The following is a 9,773-nucleotide window of genomic DNA, read 5'->3' on the forward strand; positions in this document are numbered from 1 at the left end:
GAAAAATATACAACAATAAATGGCTGTGTCTGATGCGGTATTTTAACACGTACTTACCATGGTTTAACCCCAGCTGGCAACTAAGCACCACACAGCTGCTCAGTCACTCCATCCTCACCAGCAGGAGAGGAGGAAGAGAATTGGAAGGGCAAAAGGGAGAAAACTTGTGTGTTGAGATAAGAATAGTCTCATAATTTAATAATAATAATAATAATAATAATAATAATAATAATAATAATAATAATAATAATAATAATGTAATGAAAAGGAAAATAACAAAGCGAGAGAAATAAACCCCAAGAAAGACGTGTGATGCAAATGAAAACAACTGCTTACCACCGACCAACCAACCAATGCCCAGTCAATCCCTGAGTAGCAGCCCCCTGATCAACTTTCTTCCTAGTTTAATTGCTGAACATGACATCATATGGTATGGGATATCCCTTCGGTCAGTTGGGGTCAGCATTTCTGCTGGTGTCGCCCTCCCAACATTTCATGCACCCCAGCCTACTCGCTGGTAGGGTGGAGTGAAAAGCAGCAAAGGCCTTGACTCTGTGTAAGCACTGCTCAGCAGTAACTAAAACATCTCTGCATTATCAACACTGTTTCCAGCACAAATCCAAAACACAGCCCCACACTAGCTACTAGGAAGAAAATTAACTCTACCCCAGCCAAAACCAGCACAGCACTGTATAAAGAACAGTCAGCATCTTAAAGTACAATTAACCTGCAACTAGCTGAGGGATTAAACATGACCATTCTCAACTTGAATGACCCTTTCCCCTAAGTTGAGCTGCCCATTTAGCGCCTTTAGTAAATACAGGGATAATTTAAACCATGTGGCTGCAAATTGAAAACATGGGCTTTTAAACTATGTATTTTCTTTCTCATGTTGGAACTCCTCCCTGGAGATAGACTCAAGTCCCATGATCTTGTAAAAGACAAATCTGTGTATCTTTTTTATTAAGTGTTTCATGATATATATTTTTTTCAGCTCCACTGCAGTGGATGTAACTGAAAGATGTAGTCCGTTGACAGTACACAGTATCCGCAAAGGCTCTTGATCCATTTATCAACTCAAACTAATAAAAGGAGGATAATATTTCTATGAAAAAGAATGGGTTTTAAAAGCAGCTTGACAGCTTGGTAGAATACATCAATTAAGTGTACAGAGAGATTGGAGGAAAAATAAGGATCTTACTTTCTTTGCTAGCATTAGAATTAATAAAAAAATATTTAATCTGTCCTTCAACAGGAAAAAAATAGAGTTCATTCCCAGCTTGCATACCTTGTGGTTTGAGCTGAAGAATGTTACACTCAAGTCTATATTCAACTACTGGTTTAAATTATAGCCTTTAGAAAATAATCTACCATTCACTTTAATTAATATCAACAATCACGGAGTCAGTTGGAAAAAAATACCCACAACACAACATGCTAATGTGAAATTAAAAATGTTTCTGTCCATTTTTTTTTCTTAAAAAACATCAAAGAGTCTCATCTATTGGCAGCTTTGGTACTCTGTAACCTTAGGCTTCTTTCATGTTTGTCCAAGGAAGGTTCACAACCAGTTTTCTCTAGTCAGTGGCCCATGAGACACATCTGGCCTCATCATTTCATCTGCGGTCAGGAGAGACACAAAGTGCTCTGCTAGACTATTTTACCACAAACACTCTTTAGTACCTTCTTCCCCTAAGACAAAATCCTTGGGCTTGTCTTTCCTACCACTGTTTTGCAATTTATCCCCATGGAAAAAGTAGTGGCTGAGGTTCCTCTCCAGCACTGGGTCACAGAAGGCACCCGTCAGGATTCCATCTTGCATCCTGCTGGGTGCCATGATCGGGCATTTTCCTGTTTAAACTGGCAATGCCAAGGCAAAGCATCCTGTCCTACGGATGGAATATTCTTGCCCTTAGTTGAAAGGTCCAGATGCCACCAAAAACAGGGTGGTAGCAAAACAAAAAAGCAAAGGAGAATGTTTTGTTCTGCAGATCTTGCGTGCAAGGACTCTTATGCAGCCAAAATGGTTCAACTTTACATAGTGGAGAACAAATCTGGCCTCTGAGGAGTTCAACAGGCAGGTTTGTGAATCTCTAACTGAGTGCGTGTGTGTTTGTCTGCTAGGCTGGTGCCAGGGATCATTTGTATTAGTTACAAACTTGTCTTCATATTGTCAGCCTGGAATCTGCGCACAACCCTTGGATCAACAATGCATCTCTTCTACCGATGATTTGCTGGAACGAACTGAGTAATAATAGGGCATGGTATACCAAGGGCTTATGGTAAACTGTTAGTTTTTGGCTCATAAGTTAGAGCAGTTACAGAGACAACATTTTGTGAACAACATTCCCCTCGAACAGCAACATTCGTTTCTGGTTTGTTATTCTATCACACCACCAGCAGTTCTGTAAAGCTCCTCTGTGAAACACAAATCTGCAGCATAGTCTGCAGAAATCTAGCCAATTGATGGTAATTAGCCAAGCTGAGAAGATTTTTTTAACTCTTCTTCTATCATCTAACAATATACTGAACATATTGGGGCTGAACAGGTGTGTCAGTAATATGACCCCTATCTTCCTATCATTGAAAGAGTTGTCCTCAGTGTATCTCATATTTCTTTGCATCTTCTCTTTTGTGAGGGCGTAGGATGAGAAAGGAGAAGCCTATGCCTTCAGATCTTAAAAAGAGTTTGTGCGGGATCTGATGCATCTGGTTTTCACCTCTGCAATGCCCAGAGGCCCCGCAGAGCTATGCAAGTAACAGTCCTGTTCACGCTTTGGAAGCTCACAATTGGGATGTTCAGTATCGCTTGTCTGGGTCACTGTGTAGCACCACAAGTTCCGTGAGAAATCTGCTCTTAGTGTACTGTCAGCTTTCTCAATTTGCTTTTTGAGTTTTTAGAAGGTGGTGGGGAAGAGATTGATTGACATTCCTAAATGATATGTTTCTTTGCAAGGCTCAAAAATGATAAGTGGCAATTTTGCTTGACTAACCAGGAATGCAGTTAATACATTTTTCAATTTTTTTCATGGTTTATTGCTTAAAATTTTATGACTGTACATTCATGTGCAATAAGTTCTGTGAATGTTCCTTGCTTTGCGCATTTTGCTCCGGTCCATTTCCCAATGTCAGTAGACTACATTTTTCCTCAAGAAGGAAAGTAAAAGAGGTAAATGCATGAGGTGGCTAGGTCCTGCAGCCCCCTGGTTCATACTTTCCTGCCTCTAACAGAAGAGTGGCCCCATGCAGTTTGCTGGCAAGTAGAATCTCTGCTTACGTGTCAGAGTTAAATCACCTCCATGGCATCAGGAAAACTTTGCTGTATGATAGCAAGGGACGAGAAGGTCGTGTTACCTCTGTCAGAAAGGCTGCCAAATGAAAAAAAGCAGTGTTGCATACTCTTAAGTTACACATATGATATGGATCATTTTAGATATGGTTCAGTGCTTTGCTGAATGGGGCCCTTTCTGAGTTTCTAAAATTGTGAATTTTCTGTGGGTGCTTTCTCTTGGCCTTGTCTCTGCATTTGTCTTTTTTCTGCTTCGGTTCTGCTTACACACACAAGGAATACCGACTGTCAACAAATAAAAAGACAGATGTAGATGACTGCAGTTGATTGAGCATCTTCTGCTAGTTACTGAAGTATAAGTATTTCTATCAAATCCTCCAACTTTGAAATGGAGGTTTGTCTTGATTTAGTTTATTCCTTATGGTATCAAAATGTGGTGACAGCTTAAAAAAGAAAAATAACATATTGCTTCAGGGAGCAAAACCAGAGTACAGCATTTTTAATGGTTTTAATTATATTACAGCACTGTTGGTCTTTTTTCTAAGTATTCACTCCTCATATTTTTCTTTTGTTAGTAGCCAGTTGACAAGGGGAAGCTCTTATTCCCTCTTCATATTATTATGTTCAGCTTTGTAAATTCCAGTTGGAAACATTTTGTTTATCAGAGCTATATGAAGAGCTGTTAAGTGCGTCTTCATTAGCTTTAGCTTTTGAAAGACTCATTTGGTTAAAGCAAAAGTGTATCGCTCCTCTTTTTTCTGTTTCCCAGCACTGATTCTCCTGGTAGAAGCTCCTCTCCTCTGTGCAGGGGAGAGAGATTACATCAGGATCCATGCAAAGGAAATCCTGCGGAGTGTAACATTTCTGTTTATGAGCACTGGTAGTAATGAAATATCTGAGCAAGTGCTGGAGCAGCCCAGCACGCGTGGTTGGCATCTCTGCTTTCAGGGCTTACATGCCACGCTCCTGTGCCAATGCCTGTAGGATAAAGCTTCCACCCTGACTGTGCTGGACCAGGTGGCATCTGCTGGCCTGAGACCCTGTTGTAAACACAGGACAGGGAGGAATGGTTTGGACAGAACCCTGTCTGGGATGGAAGGTTCACACGCATGAACTTATGTGCAGGGTGGTTCCTCAAAGGGAAAATGGTGGCGTGAAATCATGGCTTTGAGGGAACATTTTGAGCCTGTGTGAAACTTCCAGCCACCTCCTGTTGAGACCTTCATCACGTCTTCTGCCCCTACAGACTGCAGAAGACCCCTCCCCATACTTCAGGCCAAGGAAAAGCCTGGCAAATATTCAGTACAACCAACAGTCCTGCCAATGTATCTGTGGCAGGGAATTCACAAGAAGAGGAGCTTTTCATCTGATTTTGGGTGAAATCAGACTAGAACCAAACAAGAGGGGAGGACGGGGAGAATTAGTTTGCCCTCTGCCAGGAAACCCTGCCATTTTGCAACCTCCAGCATGAAAATTTTCTCTAAGGCTGAAATCCTGCCAAGGAAGTGCCAAGTGCAAATTACGTATTGAGGTTCGTATGTAGAGGACAGGTGTTTAAGGATGTTATCTATCCATCTCATCTTTATTTCCCGCATTTACTATAGTTGATTGCTTGAAAGAGAAAAGAAGGAAGTGGTAAATTGAAGAAATAGGGAAAAAAAAAACAAAACAAAACAAAAGAAAAAAGCCTCTATCTTCACAGCTGGTAAATGAATCCTTATTTTGCTTCTGTTTCCTCTGACTGTTTTCTGATTTGGAGCTCAACAGCCATATGTGATTTAAAAATATTCTTTAAAAACATCCATGTATATTTTTAATGTGTTTAATTCTCACATTTTTTCTTGTGGCATGGAGTTGTATCAACATGCAAAAAACTTGTACAAGGGCCGTAAAAAACACGAGATAGACCACTCGGAATCTGGAGACATGCCGTTACTGAAAGTTGCCATCATTGACCTGGCAAATCTTATGGGATTGTCTCGATTCACTTGAACTTGCCCCAGTGCAAGGAAACAGACTGGATGATCTCTTGAGATCCTCCCTATCCCTTTACTCTCTGATCTAATCATGGATTTTCTAGTGACAGTATAATGTTTGTTATTATTTTCTGCTGTGCCAAGAAATGCAGCAACCTTTGTGAAATGAAGCTTCTATTTGAATAAGCAGACACCCTGATGGGAACCCAAAAGGCAGCAAGAAGAGATTTAGAAAACATAACCAACAAGGAAAGGTTGAGAGAATGGGTTTGTTTTTCTGGAGGAAAAGAGACAAAGTGGGACGTCATACATTTTCCAGAGTGCAAAGGCTGTAACAAAGAGAACAGTGATTAAAATTGTTCCCTATGGCTGTTAAGAAAAGGTCAATGGGAATTTAGCTTAATTTGCAGCAAGGAAGATTTGGGTTCCACGTTACAAAGCAACTTCCCAGCTATGAGGGTGACAAAACGCAGCCTGCTTAGAGAGGCTGTGGCTCTCTCCTCCACTCACCTTCAAGAGCAGGTGAGAACAACATCTATCAGGGGTCATATCCTCCTTACTGCCCTGGGAGTAAGGCAGATCAGATGCAGCTGAGACTCTTCCAGTCTTTTGTCTATGAAACAACTAGGATCCATGGGCAAATTGCTACTGCTGCCAACTCTGGGCAGGTTGGCTTTGAACTGGTGCTTGTGAGAGGTAAAGTCCTCCCAAGTGCTGGCTTTTAGGTGGGTGCCCCCATGAGTTGGGCATCCTCTCAGCAATCAGAGCATCCTTGTGGGTGTGGGTCCCACCTAGGTCCTGGTGCACCCCGTTGAGACTGATTGCTGGATGCTGAAATGTGCCCAAGTTACCCATTTCAGCCATAACCACTTGGCTGAGCTGTAGCCCACCTTCCTGGTTTGAACAAAGCAGCATTTTCCTTGCCCAGGGATCAGAGAAACGCTCAGAGTGACAACTTCAAGGGCTGGAAGTGAAAGGGGTTATGGATGAAGTGAAACCTGACAAAACACCCAGTCTGCTCTCAGCTCAGAACACAGCTCGGTATAGTCCACCTGAAAGCCTTATCCAGCAGCTCCTCAAGCCAGCACCCACCACAACTCTTGATGAGACAATCTCCGGTCTCCTGGTCTGGGGCTACCAGGAGTCCCTGGGACACAGACTGAGTCCACAAGGGCGTTTCAGGAGAGGATTGTGTTTGGCCACTTTCAGAGGTGGGATACTAAGCTAGACAGGGCTTTAGTTAACAAAGTATAGCCACACTGTTCTCACCCTGTTCATGTTCAGGACATTTATTTTCTCAGAAGAAGCACCACAGAAGAGTGAAACGAGTTTCACTTGTGAACTCACCTATGCATGTCTGGGAGATGCTGGTTCCACCTCAGCTGGCTCCTTCCTGCTGCGTTCATGATTCCAGCTTCACCCACTTGTGACACTAAGGCAAGGAGGTGCAGCAGCACAGGGTGTGAGCAGCCAGCTTCTGCTCAAACTGATGGGAAATTCCTCCTGGCTTCCCTAGGAGGAGAGTGAAAGCCATCACTGTGCTGCCTTGGCCAGCTTTCTCTCTTTTGTCATTAAAACTTACTGGAAACACGGCTTACGTACAGATACCAGCACTTGCGAATCTAGGAGTTATTTCTTCTAATAACCACTTAAAGGAAATATTTGTAACACTGAAAAGCTGAATCCCCATGTTCCCTGCAGTAATAAAACCATCATAAATAGATTTCCTAGTCAGGCACTGCCGTATTCACAGCAATGAACTCCCTGCAACTATTCAAATCCCAATAAAGTCTTCACTCTGGAAAGTGGATTCCACTAAACACTTGTTGGTAACAACGATTGAGGAATTCAGCTTGATGACAACCTCCAATATGCAGGTTTCAGGCACACCAGCACCCTGTACCATGCTCCCAGCATGTGAACAGATATTGGTCCATGTGCAGAAAGTCTGAATTGAAAGAGTGGGGGCTCAGATGCTTACCTGAGAGTTAAAAGGTTTCCAGGTGTTTGTAGGTCCCAGGGACTTTTGCTGTATCAGCCCACTTCTTTCTTTTCCTCATTGTTAACCAATTCAGCCAGGAGTCGAGTTTCACCCCAAACAATGCCCCAGCACGTCCTGTTTGAGCCCCAGCAGCAGCAGCAAGGCAGGACAAGTAGCCCTCTGAGGAGGTTGCTGCAAGGGGCAAATGTGCCTAGTCTCTGGAAGCAGTTGCTGGCACCCGAATAAAGGGGCTGAAGCAGGGATTTGAGCAGGCAACAGTGTCTGAAAGGAACAAGGTCCAGGCAGGGGACCTGGAGGGTGAAAGAGGCACGGAGGGAACGCCAGGCTTCATAATGTCTCTGTTGAGAGTACTGATGGTAGCACATCCACTACGGAGCCTGTGTGGAGCTGATCTCAAAGGGATCTTTGTTACGAGGGTTTTGCAAAACAGCTGTGTATTTTTAAAGTTTTCATTATTAAAATATTTTGCAAAGGCTTCTTGCAAAACTGCCCTGTTCTGTATGTAGAAAGAGGCTTGGCAGGCTGGGATGCTGAAATGCCAGACCCAGGTTTCAGCAGGTCCTGCAGCAGCTGACACAGAGCGTAGTGGCTAATGACTCTGAGTCATGCTAGCTCTGAATGAAAACTAGAGCTAATTTTAAGCTAATTCTATGCTGAATGTTCCTATTGGTCTGGCCACAGGGAGCCGTCTACAGATCGTTTTAATCTCGTCATTTTCTTTAATGTTTCTGGGTCTCATTTTAGAATAGAGTACGTCCTGCTTTTCAAGTCCAAAATCTATTCTGAATTAATTTACAAACTAGGCAGTGTGAAGACCTCACTACAGCTAATGACCGATGCCGCCAGTATTTATAATCTGAAGGGTATTTCTTTCTTGCATTCCTTTGCAGACTTTGACCTACCTCCCGCAGTAAAAGCACATTTTTAGTAGTTCAGTTCAACTTCAAATGGGAAATGAAATCAGAAACCAGACCAGAATACCTTCTGCATTTTATCAAATGTGATTTGTGATAAATAGTTAACTTTCTTCAGTTTCATATCTACACTTTTGTAACCTTTTTAACTCCTTCCCCTCTCTCCTCCCCACGCCCTGCCGGCTCTGGTTCATTTCATCTCTAAAATTTTCCAAACTTGTAACCTCAAAACATGATTTTTAGCCCCTGCAATAGCTTTCCAATCCTGACAGCCATGGGAGACTGGGTTTTCAAATGAGGCCAGCTTCTCTGTTGGGTCTCTGCTGGGACAAGACCAGACCCTTCGTATGCTGTAATAGGACCTAACTGAAAAACAATAACAATAATAAGAAAATTTGGGTCAGTTCCACCCCCTAGCTACACCCTTGTGGCCCCTGGATATTTGTTCCCTGTTCTGTTCCCGAGTTAAGTGCTGAAAGTCTTAATGCGCCCACGTAACTTCAGACAGAGCATTTTGACGAGCAGGCCACCCTTGCCAAGATTTGGCCCTCTGATTTAACATGGATATGCTGCTACTGTCTTCACAGTAAAGAGTGTCTCCAGATGGCCAGATTTTGCGTCTGCAGACTACTCTGGAGAAGGAGACATCCCAGCATCTTCTGCCTCCTCTCTGTCCCTCCTGCGTACATTCAGGCATGCGACCTGTCGTTCCTCTGGAATCATTTCAAGATGCCGAATCAACAAAACTAGTTCACAAAGTCTTTGACTGGATTTATCCCCTTCTGTTTTTAATAATGAGGCAGGAATAGGACATTATCAAAACCTGGCTCCGGATCTTTCCTGAGTCTTAATTCTGATTACCACTGGGATGGCTTTGAGAGTGAGCTCAGAACTGCTCTGTGAACTGGAAAGCTGTCATCCATCATTCTCCTTTGTCACTGTCCATTTGGGGATGACAGCAAAGTGCTCCGTCCCACCACAGCTGCTACTGAGCTCGCAGCTGAGCAGCTGCATGGGCATCTCCCGCAGCACCTCAGGCCCTGGGCTACAAGAACGGCAGTGGCGTGTTGTGAACAGGTATTTGACAGAGCCAAAACCCCTTCTCATGTCACTCCTCTTTCCTACAAGGAGGTGCTTTGAAATTCCTCAGGCTCCACTTTACCCACATGTCGAAGCTCCTTGTGGCTGACACCCTCCATACCACCCCTTTGGTCAGATGCTCTTACAAGCACTCTCCTGCTCTGTCTCCTCCACCCCACAAATATCATCTTGTGAGTCTTGCAGCATGTGGTCCTTGCCACATGTTGATTTTTCAAGACTTTCCAGTTTTGTTTTTTTTTTCATCAAGCCATCCCTTGTTCTTTATATCTGGATTTCTTCCAAGTGTTGCTCTACTCTCTTGACAATATTTCTCATGGTCTTCCACTGGGACACCAGCCTCTCCCATCTCTTTCACATATGAGTTTTCTAGAGTCTCAGACTTCTTGGTTGGTTGATATTCCAGTCAACAGTCTTTATTCTCCAAAGACTGTGTGTTGTCATTGCAGCTCAGCTGTTTCCTTTGGTTTCTCATCATGAGAAGCTGTCTTTCA

This window comes from Tauraco erythrolophus, chromosome 1, assembly GCF_009769465.1.
Source record: "Tauraco erythrolophus isolate bTauEry1 chromosome 1, bTauEry1.pri, whole genome shotgun sequence".
In the NCBI taxonomy this organism is placed as follows: domain Eukaryota; kingdom Metazoa; phylum Chordata; class Aves; order Musophagiformes; family Musophagidae; genus Tauraco; species Tauraco erythrolophus.